This window comes from Oncorhynchus gorbuscha, linkage group LG20, assembly GCF_021184085.1.
Source record: "Oncorhynchus gorbuscha isolate QuinsamMale2020 ecotype Even-year linkage group LG20, OgorEven_v1.0, whole genome shotgun sequence".
In the NCBI taxonomy this organism is placed as follows: Eukaryota; Metazoa; Chordata; class Actinopteri; order Salmoniformes; family Salmonidae; genus Oncorhynchus; species Oncorhynchus gorbuscha.
In genome coordinates this window covers 3257268-3271856 of record NC_060192.1, presented here as the reverse complement: position 1 = coordinate 3271856, position 14589 = coordinate 3257268, and the positions used below count along the sequence as shown (strand labels likewise).

The 14589-nt window shown below is 41.8% G+C and overlaps 1 long non-coding RNA gene and 1 other non-coding gene across 2 annotated transcripts; both read left to right on the top strand.

The window, feature by feature from the left end:
• Positions 1-5670: 5670 nt before the first annotated feature.
• trnaa-ugc lies at positions 5671-5742 on the top strand. The gene has a single exon. It is a non-coding gene; the product is annotated as a tRNA-Ala (tRNA).
• Positions 5743-7982: 2240 nt separating this feature from the next.
• Positions 7983-13050, top strand: LOC124006736. Its single transcript, XR_006833830.1, has 4 exons — positions 7983-8188; positions 11678-11855; positions 11946-12067; positions 12166-13050. It is a non-coding gene; the product is annotated as an uncharacterized LOC124006736 (long non-coding RNA).
• The last annotated feature ends 1539 nt before the right edge of the window (positions 13051-14589 follow it).

The following is a 14589-nucleotide window of genomic DNA, read 5'->3' as shown; positions in this document are numbered from 1 at the left end:
CTCACCAAGCGAGGAGTTTTTGCCAATTTCGACTTTGTGGCTGTTGTAACTAGTGACAACCCTTTCATCTCGCCATATCAGTCCCCGTGATAGCATTGTGGTACACAGGTGTCACGTCAAATTTCACGTCCCTACCTTAAACTAGTGATGGGTCTTTCGCGAATAAGTATAAGAGCCGGATCGCATATCAGAAGATCCGAATCTATTTATAAAAATATATACAAATTAAGATATGAATAATTAAAATATTTAAATGAATATAATTAATTAATTCAAAGAACGAAAAAATATAAATAATAATATAGGCCTAAAATGCTCAAGCGCAAACACATTCGTTCTGACTGTCAGCTCAGACTAACAGCCTCACCTGTTGTTCCTGTCAATCAGACACGCAGTGTAGATATGTAGACGACAATTAATACCTACAGTTGAATTCGGAAGTTTACATACACCTAGGTTGTAGTCATTAAAACTCATTTTTCAACCACTCAAGTCAGTTAGGACATCTACTTTGTGAATGACACAAGTAGTTTTCACAACAATTGTTTACAGACAGATTATTAAAGCTTGGTCGCAAATGGGTCTTCCAAATGGACAGTGGATAGTGTTTTCTTTGCAACTTGCAGAAACTCTCCTGTGTTTGTTTAGTAGTCCGAAAATGTCGGAAACAATAACTTGCTTGACCGTGCTGTAGGTCATGTAACTGTTTGTTACCTGCAATATGCTTTGTGGACTCCACCGGGCAGATGTTGCTCTCCGGTTTGTGATGAAAGAAAGGCTTGGCTAAATTTATTCTGCCGTTGTGTCTTCTTATTTATCTCTGCCTTTAGGCCTATATATCACGATGGCAAGGCATATGAACAGACAGGTTATAGAGCAAACAACGCAATTATCACAACACTTAGGTTGTACTATGGCTCTTGTCCCCTGTTTGGGCTTTCCCAGTGATTTTTACCACGCACAGCTACTGGGAATATGAATTCATTCTAAATGCTAAGATTGAACCGTTTGTTTGCAGATACCTTCTCCAGCAGCTGGATCTTGGTGTTACCGTACTCTCTGAGCTGCTTTGGGTCATTTTTACGAGATCATACAAAACGCAGGCAGATGAGTTACAATACCAATCAATTGTATTTCTATTCGGTCAAAATGAAATATCCTTGATCAAACTTACAGGGACAGGGCAGAGACACTCCGCAGTGCCGCATTTCCTGTTTCAGTGTTCCAACTTCTACCTTCAGGTCAATGTTCCGTGTTGACACAAAAATACATGGAGTTATACAGTAGGACTACCAGTACAGTATTTCTTCAAAGTAGTTACATGACTTTACATGACTTTGTTAAGATCTGTCTCTGATCCGCATCACTCACTGTTTTGTCAATTACCTCGACAGAGTCATCATACCTCTGCCTGCAGCAGCTCCTCATAGAAGAATACGCGGAGCCTGAGGTTGAAGTTGTCCTTCTTTAGGTCAGAGATGATCTGAGAACAAGTGTGAGGGGGACCAGTAGCGTTAGCAGCAGAGCTACACTATATATACAAAAGTATGTGGACACCACTTAAAATCGGCCATTTTAGCCACACCAGTTGCTGACAGGTGTATAAAATCGAGCACACTGCCATGCAATCTCCATAGACAAACAATGTTGTGGAGTGGCCTTACTGAAGAGCTCAGTGACTTTCAACGTGGCACTGTCATAGGATGTCACTTTTCCAACATGTCAGTTCGTCAAATTTCTGCCCTGCTAGTGCTGCTCCGGTCAACTGTAAGTGCTGTTATTGTGAAGTGGAAACGTCTAGGAGAAACAACGGATCAGCCGCGAAGCTCTCAGTCACCCAAGTAGCACTGAATGGGTCCATTGAGTGCTAACACTCACTACTGAGTTTCAAACTGCCTCTGGAAGCAACGTCAGCATCGGGAGCTTTATTAAATGGGTTTCCATGGCTGAGCAGCCGCACACAAGCCTTAGATCACCATGCGCAATGCCAAGTGTCAGCTGGAGTGGTGTAAAGCTCACCGCCACTGGACTCTGCAGCACTGAAAATGCGTTCTCTGGAATGATGAATCATATCCCACACCATGTTTCAGTTTGATATTTTGAATAAAATAATAAGGACACCAATGTCAAGTTCAATAGCCTTGTTCAAGCATTGTACAAATCCCTACACACAGTGTCCAGGGAACAGCCCAGCGAGTCGATTACCTATCAACTAGACTCCGTAACAGCCTGCACAGAACCCTGACCTTAACCCCATCGAATCCCTTTAGGATGAATTGGAACGCCAACTGCAAGCCAGGCCTAATTACAAAACATCAGTGCCCTACCTCACTAATGCTCTTGTGGCTGAATGGAAACATACTTTTGGAAACATATAACGCTCTGGTGAGAGCAGTGTAAGTTTTATGATTGGAAAGAAATCCGTTGAATTCATGATCCTATTTTAAACTACAGTCACTAAACTTAATGAAGCCTTCATAAATCCTTTATAACACACATATAGAAAAAAGCAAATGTCTATATGGGGGGGGTCTATATGGGGGCATGTCTATATGGGGGGCATTGTCTATATGGGGTGCATTGTTGTCTATATGGGGGCATTGTTGTCTATATGGGGGGCATTGTTGTCTATATGGGGGGCATTGTTGTCTATATGGGGTGCATTGTTGTCTATATGGGGGGCATTGTTGTTGTCTATATGGGGTTGCATTGGGGGGCATTGTCTATATGGGGTGCATTGTTGTCTATATGGGGGCATTGTTGTCTATATGGGGGCATTGTTGTCTATATGGGGTTGTCTATATGGGGGCATTGTTGTCTATATGGGGGCATTGTTGTCATTGGGGGCATTGTCTATATGGGGGCATTGTTGTCTATATGGGGGCATTGTTGTCTATATTGTTGGGGGCATTGTTGTCTATATGGGGTGCATTGTTGTCTATATGGGGTGCATTGTTGTCTATATGGGGTGCATTGTTGTCTATATGGGGTGCATTGTTGTCTATATGGGGGGTGCATTGTTGTCTATATGGGGGCATTGTTGTCTATATGGGGTGCATTGCTGTCTATATGGGGTGCATTGTTGTCTATATGGGGTTGCATTGGGGCATTGTTGTCTATATGGGGGCATTGTCTATATGGGGGCATTGTTGTCTATATGGGGGCATTGTTGTCTATATGGGGTGCATTGTTGTCTATATGGGGGCATTGTTGTCTATATGGGGGCATTGTTGTCTATATGGGGGCATTGTTGTCTATATGGGGGCATTGTTGTCTATATGGGGGCATTGTTGTCTATATGGGGGCATTGTTGTCTATATTGGGGTGCATTGTTGTCTATATGGGGGCATTGTTGTCTATATGGGGTGCATTGTTGTCTATATGGGGTGCATTGTTGTCTATATGGGGGGCATTGTTGTCTATATGGGGGCATTGTTGTCTATATGGGGTGCATTGTTGTCTATATGGGGGCATTGTTGTCTATATGGGGGGGGGGGCATTGTTGTCTATATGGGGTGCATTGTTGTCTATATGGGGTGCATTGTTGTCTATATGGGGGGCATTGTTGTCATTGGGGGGCATTGTCTATATGGGGTGCATTGTTGTCTATATGGGGTTGCATTGTTGTCTATATGGGGTGCATTGTTGTCTATATGGGGTGCATTGTTGTCTATATGGGGGCATTGTTGTCTATATGGGGTGCATTGTTGTCTATATGGGGTGCATTGTTGTCTATATGGGGTGCATTGTTGTCTATATGGGGTGCATTGTTGTCTATATGGGGTGCATTGTTGTCTATATGGGGTGCATTGTTGTCTATATGGGGTGCATTGTTGTCTATATGGGGGCATTGTTGTCTATATGGGGGCATTGTTGTCTATATGGGGGGCATTGTTGTCTATATGGGGGGCATTGTTGTCTATGGGAGGGCATTGTTGCTTTTACACCTGCATTGTTTGCTGTTTGGGGTTTTAGGCTGGGTTTCTGTACAGCACTTTGAGATATCAGCTGATGTACGAAGGGCTATATAAATAAATTTGATTTGATTTGATTTGATATATGGGGGGCATTGTTGTCTATATGGGGTGCATTGTTGTCTATATGGGGTTCATTGTTGTCTATATGGGGTGCATTGTTGTCTATATGGGGTGCATTGTTGTCTATATGGGGTGCATTGTTGTCTATATGGGGGGCATTGTTGTCTATATGGGGTGCATTGTTGTCTATATGGGGGGCATTGTTGTCTATATGGGGGCATTGTTGTCTATATGGGGGGCATTGTTGTCTATATGGGGTGCATTGTTGTCTATATGGGGTGCATTGTTGTCTATATGGGGTGCATTGTTGCGTTTTGAGTTTGTAAGAAAGGCATTTCAATGTACTTGTGCATGTGACATTAGAACTGTAAATGGTAAATGGTAAATAGGTAGTTATAGGTGCTTTGGCTGCTTTGTGTGATGTATTGTTTTTTCTATCTTCTTGCCCTTTGTGCTGTTGTCTGTGCCCAATAATGTTTGTACCATGTTTTGTGCTGCTGCCATGTTGTGTTGCTACCATGCTGTGTTGTCATGTGTTGCTGCCTTGCTATGTTGTTGTCTTAGGTCTCTCTTTACGTAGTGTTGTGTTGTCTCTCTTGTTGTGATGTGTGTTTTGTCCTATATTTATACAGTATTGTATTGATTTTTTATTTTGAATCCCAGGCCCCGTCCCCACAGGAGGCCTTTTGCCTTTTGGTAGGCCATCGTGACAAATAAGATTGTGTTCTTATCTGACTTGCCTAGTTAAATAAAAAATAAACAAATATAAATGTTTGGCAAATCACCAGATTACCTATAATATACCGTATATCATCCATCCTTAGTATGACTTTGCTTATAAATCACTTAGTGATTATGCAAATAGGCTAGTCTTCATGTAGACTAATATATCTGCACCTTGTGTTATCTCCTTCATGGTGAATGGTTCATCAGTGCCCCTGGTCTTCCAGTGAAGTCCATTTCTGCTGACCGTTTGGTTGGGCCTAAACACTGCCTGATCTTGTGTTTTACAAGAAGTATAAACCAAGCAGTAAACATATGAAAAAGAGGAATCTTCATAAAAATTATATCTAGTCGTATATACTCATTTCTTGGAGTATTTGGACTGTTTAGAGCAGCAAAATATTTGAATACCTCCTGACCTTCAATGTCACTCAGCAAAGCATTTGCCGCCTGATTGATGTAAAAATGGTCAACTACGTAACATATAGCTTCTACATTCTAAAAGGGATATAATCAAAGAAACCTTTCCCACCTTCTACAATATGTCTTTGTTATATATAATCAGAGAGGAAGAGGAGAAACATAGTTTGATTTAACCAGAAAGATTTGATAACACAGATATCCAATCTCTCTGGTGATATAAAATATCTGGTGAAATCAAGCTTTGAGGTTGTTATGTAACGTTAGTATGGAGAAAACGGCCTTTACTGCCATCTTGTGGAGAAGGTTGTGGAAAATTGCCGTTTTCGTCCGTAGGCAACTAACTACATCTGGGAGGGGTGTGGGGAGGGAATAGCAACTGAAAAGCGATACAGTTTGAATTATTATTGGATATTTTTACTGTTCGTTTAATGTACCTATTTGTGGGCTTATATATGTATCGCCTTATTTCCCCTACATTTACATGGAAGGGGATGTAGCTCAGTGGTAGAGCGCATGCTTTGCATGTATGAGGCCCCGGGTTCAATCCCCGGCATCTCCATAATCATTTTCCCCCAAAATAAGGGTCCTTTTGTTTATAATTTCGCAAATAATATTTCGATTGTGCATTTAATATTTGTTTTAATATTTGTTTTATTTTTTATTTAACCTTTATTTAACTAGGCAAGTCAGTTAAGAACAAATTCATATTTACAATGACGGCCTTGGAACTGCCTTGTTCAGGGGAAGAACGACAAATGTTTACCTTGTCAGCTCGGGGATTCGACCTGGCAACGGCTCTAACCACTAGGTTACCTGCCGCACCCAGCATTAGCATTGATACGTTTTATTAGCTATCAAAATTTGTAAACAACCCGCACAGCTTTGTTTATTTACTTGCGCATTGTCCAATTGTGACCACCAGGGGCTCCCTCTCTGCATAAACAAAGACCAGATTGATGAAGACACATGGGCTATCCTTATATGGCAAATGAACTTAATTAAACGTTTCACAAAACGCAACCAATTTTCATAGCAAAGAGAGTAATAGTGTATAGTAGGCTACATTATCATGATACAGTTTTAACAGAGGGAGCAGGAGCAGGCATGGACGCTATCTTGCACTGACTCTATGCACAGTCATAAGACTCAGAAAAAAATGTGCTAAGTAGAATCTTATAGGGCTCTCCTGTTTGTCCCCATAGGGGAAACCTTTTTGGTGCTGGGTAGAACCCCTTGCAGAGGTTTCTACCTATAGGTCTCTATGTAGGGTTCTTCATAGAATCACGTGTAAATGGTTCTAGAACCCTCTATGAAGGAGTAAACTGTTCTACTAATAACTATTTTATCCTCTTTATCCTACAACACTCCATGATGGGTTCTACCGAGAACCCTTTTATCTTTGAGGCTGGTTCCACCAGCCAATTTAGACTTTAAAATTAAACTCTTTATGACACAACATTGCATATTATAAGGTATTTCTTTGAGGGCCTAGATATAACCTAACACAGCTGTGTTAGGAAACTCCTGGTTTTACAGGTGACATCAAGCCTGCAAATCAAGGTTATGCGTAATTCCTATTGGAATCCAGACAGATTGAGGATAGCATTAATCACCCACAACCTGCATTCAGAATGACTACTAGGGTAGGGAAAATTGACTGATGGAATGATCTAAATCAACTGGAACAACTATTTCAGTAACGGGTGCAATACGTCATACTACTAACAGATTGGATTTGTTTAGAAAAATGTATGTTATTCATCTTTGTGTAGCATAAGATTAATCAACCAATGATTACATGCAAAAAATACAGATATTGAAACAATTCTGAAAATCAACATGCAATAGAGCATGCTGGGAAATATGCTAATGATGACATGGTTTTGAGTGTTTTACTAATTAAAGAGTAAAAATGACACAATCACACTCAACTCTGGTTATTAACAACAACACAACAACACTAGGGTTATTTTACACCATTAAGTGTACACCACTTCATTTAACTCCTTAATCAACATTATAAGTTATCAACACTAGGTAAAACTGGCCAATTTGCTGTGTGCCATATACAATATGCTGCTGGTTCATACTCCCCTCTTTTCTCCTACTCTCGGCTCAATAAAATCACAGAAAATACTCTTTATGCAAAGATGTCAGCTATGTCTGTACTGTATATGTAAAACGATTAAGGCAATGTCAGATGTACAGTGCATTTGGGAAAGTATTCAGACCCCTTGACTTTTTCACATATTAACTTCTGTAAATAAGGATTTTTTTTTAAATACATTTTTTTTTTAAATCTAAAAACTTGTTTTCGCTTTGTACATAGGTACAGTTTAAAACATTCCCACACTTATCTTTTTAAAACGATCAGATTACTCAAACTCCTGATGTTCTATGTAGAACCCTTCTCCCCCTTCCAAATAATCCTTCTTCCCTTCCAAACAATTATTAAATGAAAACGGTTCTTAGGATGAAAAAGTTTCTAGGTAGAACTCTTTGCCTCACAAAGAATTGTTGTCTTCCAAAAAGGGTTCTTCAGATAAAAATGGTTCTTGGTAGAATCCTATCCCTCCACAAAGAACCCTTTTGGAAACCTTTTTTCTAAGAGGGTATATACACACTAAATCAAATAGAATTTTATCTGTCACATGCGCCAAATAAAATACACAAGAATGGAGCTTTTACAGGGAGTACCAGTACCTGATCAATGTGCAGGGTACAAGGCTTTTGAGGTAGATATGTACATGAAGGCAGGGTAAAGTAACTAGGCGTAAAGGATGTCAAGCTGCTTGCTTAGCGAGTACCACTCCCAATTCGGCCTACACCTGGCACGAACTCGGGACCTCTGCCTTGGTAGCACACGTGACCGCCCTCCTTCAGCATCACAAAAGCTAGCTATTCGCTGGCGCAAGTGGAGACACTTAAGTTTCAAACATCCCCATGTGCTACATAGACATCAGGATAGATAATAAGAGTAAATAACAGAGTAGCAGCAGTATATGGTGAGTGTAAAAGTGTGTGTACGTGTGTGTGTGTATCTGTGTGCGTGTTTATGTGTTTGTGTTGTGTTGGTTTGCGTGCGTGCGTGCGTGTGTGTGTGTGGGGGGGGGGGGGGGGTTGTGTGAGTGTCAGTTTAGTGTGCATATAGTGTATATGTGCAAGAAAGGGTCAGTGCAGATAGTCCTGGTATCCATTTAATTAACTATTTTGCAGTCTTATGGCTACTTAGAAGTCTTACAATAGAAATTGTCTCGGAGTCAGATGGTACGAGAGCCGATGCATCCCGTTTGCCGGAGGGTAGCAGAGTGAACAGTCTGGCTTGAGTCTTTGCCAAATTTTCAGGACTTCCTCTGAAACGGCCTGATAAAGAGGTGCTGGATGGCAGGGACATCGGCCCCAGTGATGTACTAGGCTGTCCGCACCACACTCTGTAGCGCTTTGCGGTCAAGGGCAGTGCATTTGCTATACGTATTTTTTCAGCATCATGAGAGGGAAGAGGCGCTGCCGTACCCTCTTCACGACAGTGCGGGTGTATTTGGAACATGTTAAGTCCTTAGTGGTGTGGACGCCAAGGAACTTGAAGCTCTCGACCCGCTCCACAACAGCCCCGTCGATGTTGATGGAGCCGTGCTCTCCCCTCTTTCTCCTGCAGTCCACGATCAGCTTCTTGGTCGTACTGGGGTTTAAAGGGCTTCTTAAGTTTCCACATTGAAATTTCAGACTTGATTTTCCCTTACGAAAAATATCAACCCCTACAAAAATGTCCATTAATTATAATCCACATAATAATTCACATTTCCTGTTGCTGCATGATTATTATCCTGCTGAACCAAACCGGTTAAACATTTAGTAAATTGAGAATCTGCAAAAATAAAAATCAAGTTACATAAGCTGACAGTTACACATGGGCTCATGTCTGGAAGTGACCTGGGTGAGAGATCTTAATAAATTGAGAAAGTGATGATGATGATGGTGACGATGATGGTGATAACGACGACAGTGATGACGACAATGAGTATGGTTTGTTATGAGCAACAGTATGTTGATGAGATCTTGGCGTTGATAAGACCATTAGCCACAGGTGTCTCACACTCTGCCTCCAAATTGCTGCAATTGTGTCAGCAGTGGGATGACCTCATATGGAAGCCAGGATGAGCGCGTGAAGGGGCTTGAAAGAAGTTCAGTCATCGTTATCAAACTGCCGTTGATAAGACTGTTGACCACTTCCCCAAGGGGGACATCTTTCTTGAAGCATTTGTTTCCTACTGCCTTTGGGTCATGGCGCCCTGTGTTCGAATATCACCCAGGCATCTCTCACACTCCTGCAGAATCGCTGCAATATTCATTGTGAATTACCCCTAATTCACAGTGCATCAATTGGTATTTTAGTACGAGGCTGGAAAAAAAATAATTTAGCACATTACAACTCCACCCACTTTTACCAAATTACAAGACATTTCTGATTTTTAGAGAGAAGGATTCATTTTGATACATAATGTTAGTCATTTCCAAGACATTTTCACCTCTCCAACATTTGAAAAAGGGTATTTTGTGCCAAAGTTAGGTGTTTGAATGTTCCACACAGGAACATTCTCTGAGGTCTGAAGTCTTCCTATGAGTCTCAATCAGGTTGCTGAACACTACATAGGACAAATTGTACCGAAGTTGGATCTAGTGGTAACGCTGTCGACAAACAGAGATTGTGCGTCACTCACTCTCCAGGTTCTTGGTCAGAAAAAGTGTTGATCTGCTGTTCATAACGTGTCGTACTCAACATGAGAGTAGGCCTCTGATGATGTTCTTTACCATCCACCCTCTTTATGTTCTAAAATACGTTTGTCTCTTCACATATGGACCTAGAGGCTGTGCTCTGGCATATTGCAGTCAGGGTGTTAAAGGATCAATTAGTGATTTAGGATGAATGGATTCCTCTGACTGAGACTCATCTTCCCAATCCATGGCGACCCCGAATCAGACCATACTGGCTATTAAAAATGTTATCCAATTTGCTCACACAAAAAAAAATAACTTAAACCATAAATAGAGAGGCCATCATAGCACACTTCCTATTCTGGTTAACTACCACAGGTATGTAGCACCTCTAATTAATTTCCCTCTCTGGAGTTCCCTCTCTGGTTTTCTCTGCAAGCTGGTGCCATTCCTCCAGGTGACTGCCATAGCAACCAGCATCCTGACCACGACCTGCATTGCCAGGGAGGTCGTGGTTATCAAACACATGGGTTATCACATTGCTTAAAAACTCATTTTCACAAAGTCTGCTGCCTCAGTTTGTATGATGGCAAATAACATGAATGTATACAGTCATAGCAGAATTTTGTTATATTCATTTTCAGAAAGTCTGAGTTTGTATGATGGCAATATGCATATTCCAGAATGTTATGAAGAGTGATCAAAGTCCCTCTTTGCCATGCAAATTAACTGAATCCCCCAAAACATTTCCACTGCATTTCAGCCCTGCCACAAAAGGATCAGCTGACATCATGTCAGTGATTCTCTCGTTAACACAGGTGTGAGTGTTGATGGGGACAAGGCTGGAGATCACTCTGTCATGCTGATTGAGTTCAAATAACAGACTGGAAGCTTCAAAAGGAGGGTGGTGCTTGGAATCATTGTTCTTCCTCTGTCAACCATGGTTACCTGCAAGGAAACATGTGCCATCATCATTGCTTTGCACAAAAAGGGCTTCACAGGCAAAGATATTGCTGCCAGTAAGATTGCACCTAAATCTACCATTTATCGGACCATCAAGAACTTCAAGGAGAGCGGTTCAATTGTTGTGAAGAAGGCTTCAGGGCGCCCAAGAAAGTCCAGCAAGCGCCAGGACCGTCTCCTAAAGTTGATTCAGCTGCAGGATCGGGGCACCACCAGTACAGAGCTTGCTCAGGAATGGCAGCAGGCAGGTGTGAGTGCATCTGCACGCACAGTGAGGCGAAGACTTTTGGAGGATGGCCTGGTGTCAAGAAGGGCAGCAAAGAAGCCACTTGTCTCTAGGAAAACCATCAGGGACAGACTGATATTTTGCAAAAGGTACAGTGATTGGACTGCTGAGGACCTTGAGTAAAGTCATTTTCTCTGATGAATCCCCTTTCCTATTGTTTGAGGCATCCGGAAAAAAGCTTGTCCAGAGTATAGAAGGTGAGCGCTACCATCAGTCCTGTGTCATGCCAACAGTAAAGCATCCGGAGACCATTCATGTGTGGGGTTGCTTCTCAGCCAAGGGAGTGGGCCCACTCACAATTTTGCCTAAGAACACAGCCATGAATAAAGAATTGTACCAACACTCCTCCGAGAGCAACTTCTCCCAACAATCCAGGAACAGTTTGGTGACCAGTTTGATGTCCAGGTTTCTGGACATCAAAGGATTGGTGAGTGATGTAGTATGTCTTGGGATCAGAACAGTAGGCTACTTGCCTGATTGAGAACATGATTTTGTGTTGGTCATGAAGTTGAGTTGATCCACTTTGTTTTAGGTGAATCAGGACCTTTTGCTGATGTTCGACGATGAAAACATCCTCTAAGCTCCTTGAAAAGTGGGACACTGTATTGAAGCCCAAAGTCATCAAACTGACAAAATCCTGACGACGACCACCAATTTGCGTCACCTCCTGAAGTCTGCAGGAAAACTGCCAGAGAATGACAGGGAAACCAGTAAGTGGATTATCTCGTGAGTAGCACAACGTTTCAAACTCAGTGATATTGTTTTGTGATTTGGGGTGTTTTTCCTTTTCTTGCCCTCAGACTGGAACAAGGATATGTCCTCCCTGCTGCTGCAGCTTCATCTCCTCCCACCCCCAGCAGGAGGGAAGAGGACCAAGATCAGTGCCAGTGATGCTGTGGGCAGGCTAGTGCACTTTCATAAGGTAAGATGATACAGTAATCGGTGTGTAATTCATTCTTTTGGGTTGTCTCTTTGTCTTAACATGCGGAGAGTGACTTTAAAAAAACCTTTGGGTTGCAGTCATGCTGCAGCATTGTAGACCATCTTGATAGGAGCCATGGTCGACAGACATAGCTCCTTGCCGTCGGAAGAAGACGGAGCAAGATTGGAAAACTACTACATCGTGGTGGACAAAAGGCTTGTTACCTGCCAGGCAACTAGTGGTCTGTGTGCATTTGATGAACTGTTCTGTTTGATTGAAGAGTCTATGACCCTAAGATTGTCTTGCGTGGTGAAGATCAATTTGAAATGCATTGTAATCCATCGCAATCAGACCCACAGCTCCCATCTGTGTATGGTGTAAATGATTCTAAACTAAACTGTTTGCAGCACTTCCATGGTTGTAATAAGGGGTGGCTCACTTTGAGTTAAAACTGTTTGAATATGTCTCTGAAAATTTCATTTTGAAACGTGCGCTTTGCTCTAGAATCTGCTCATTTGACTATGGGTACTTGGAGTGCAAAAAGTGTCCAACTGAAGTCAACCTAGAGAACAGTGGAAATAGCCTTGTACTTAACTCTATTCAAACTCTATCACTGCAAATAATCATTGTTTTTTCCCCTTTTCTTAGCCAGGGCATGACTGTGGATCTAAATCATTTTATAATTGAACGTCACACACTTTTTAAACAGTTGCATAAAAACGTGTTACCCAAACATAACTTTATGATACATTACCCAGCATGCATAAGACAAACCGGTTCTTCATTAAATATGTAGATCATGAGGTTTGAGGCGACGCACAAACTCTTTAAGAACACCCTCAAACTTACTAAGTCCCTTGCCAAAAAACACCAATTTGCTGTAGACCATCACTGGGAGACATCACCATTGCGACATACTGAATATGGACCGATAAAGGCATTTTCCCTCAGTGATTTTACTGGTGGTGATGAGCTGTCAGCGTCACTTCAGTTCATTGGTCCTTCTGTAGCTCAGTTGGTAGAGCATGGCGCTTGTAACGCCAGGGTAGTGGGTTCGATCCCCGGGACCACCCATACGTAGAATGTATGCACACATGACTGTAAGTCGCTTTGGATAAAAGCGTCTGCTAAATGGCATATATTATTATTATATTATTATGCAGTAAGCCATTTACTCTACCAGCTAGGTTAAGATGGATAGCCCGGAGTACAGAGAGGGACTGTTAGTTTGCAGTAAGAGATGAGATCATTGTGGTTGACAATATACTATACCTATTGCTGGACAAGTTGCATACGGATAATTTCAGTGAACATTACCATGCATTCACTGTGTTTGATGGTGTTGATGACAAAGTTGTTGTCAATGTTGATGATCTGAAATGTTATCAGCCTTTTGTCCTTCAAAGTGTTTATGGTGCTGATGAGAGCCTTTATGTTGTTCCTTTGTAGGCATGACAGAGCAGTAGTCAGATTATTGGCAACTTTGTCAAGAAAATTGCATACCTAGTCTTAGGAGAACTTCCACTTGTGTTAAATAGCAACTCTCCAAATGCTTTTGTTCTCATATAGTACATGTACTGAGGCGCCTGTGATGCACTGTTTTCATTTTAACGCGGCTGTGATGCATTGTTTTCACTGTGATGAGCGCCTCGGTACGTGTACTATATGTGATGCACTGTTTTCATTCTGATGCGCCTGTGATGCACCGTTATCATTTGAATGTGCCTGTGATATTATTTTCACTTTGGCCTAAATAAAGAAGCAAAGCAGAGTTACTACTCTTGTAAGGACTCCTTTATTGCTCATGTTTAAGTCACTTACAACATGCAGGCTTGATTTATGAGCGGGAGAGAACCAGACAAAAAATATGTTATTTTCTAGTGTGAATATTGAGCACTTCCTGGTATCAATTCAGCTACCGGATGCATTCCTTAAATTTGATCTTGAACACTGAAAGTTGTTGATGCTTAATACTGAGGGTGTTGAAAAAACACTTCCATGGGTCATTTGAACAACATCTAACGTGTTATATTTTAATAACACTCCAAGTGTTTCAATATGAACACTAATAAAAGTGTTAAATTAACACGGAGTGGCCCTATATAAACACCGGACGACTACTCTGCGTCTCACAAAGACACTCCCACACCATCACACCTCCTCCTCCATGCTTCAAGGTGGGAACGACACGTGCAGGGATCATCCGTTCACCTACTCTGCATCTCACAAAGACAGCGGTTGGAACCAAAAATCTCAAATTTGGACTCATTAGACCAAATGACAGATTTCTACCGGTCTAATGTCCATTGCTCGTGTTTCTTGGCCCAAGCAAGTCTCTTCTTATTATTGGTGTCCTTTAGTAGTGGTTTCTTTGCAGCAATCCAACCATGTAGGCCTGATTCACGCAGTCTCTGCTGAACAGGCTCCTGAATGGTGCAGCTGTCCAAGGCACAGCTTCTCAGTGCAAGAGGTGCCACTACTAGCCCTGGGTCAAATCCAGGCTGTATCTCATCTGGCTGTGA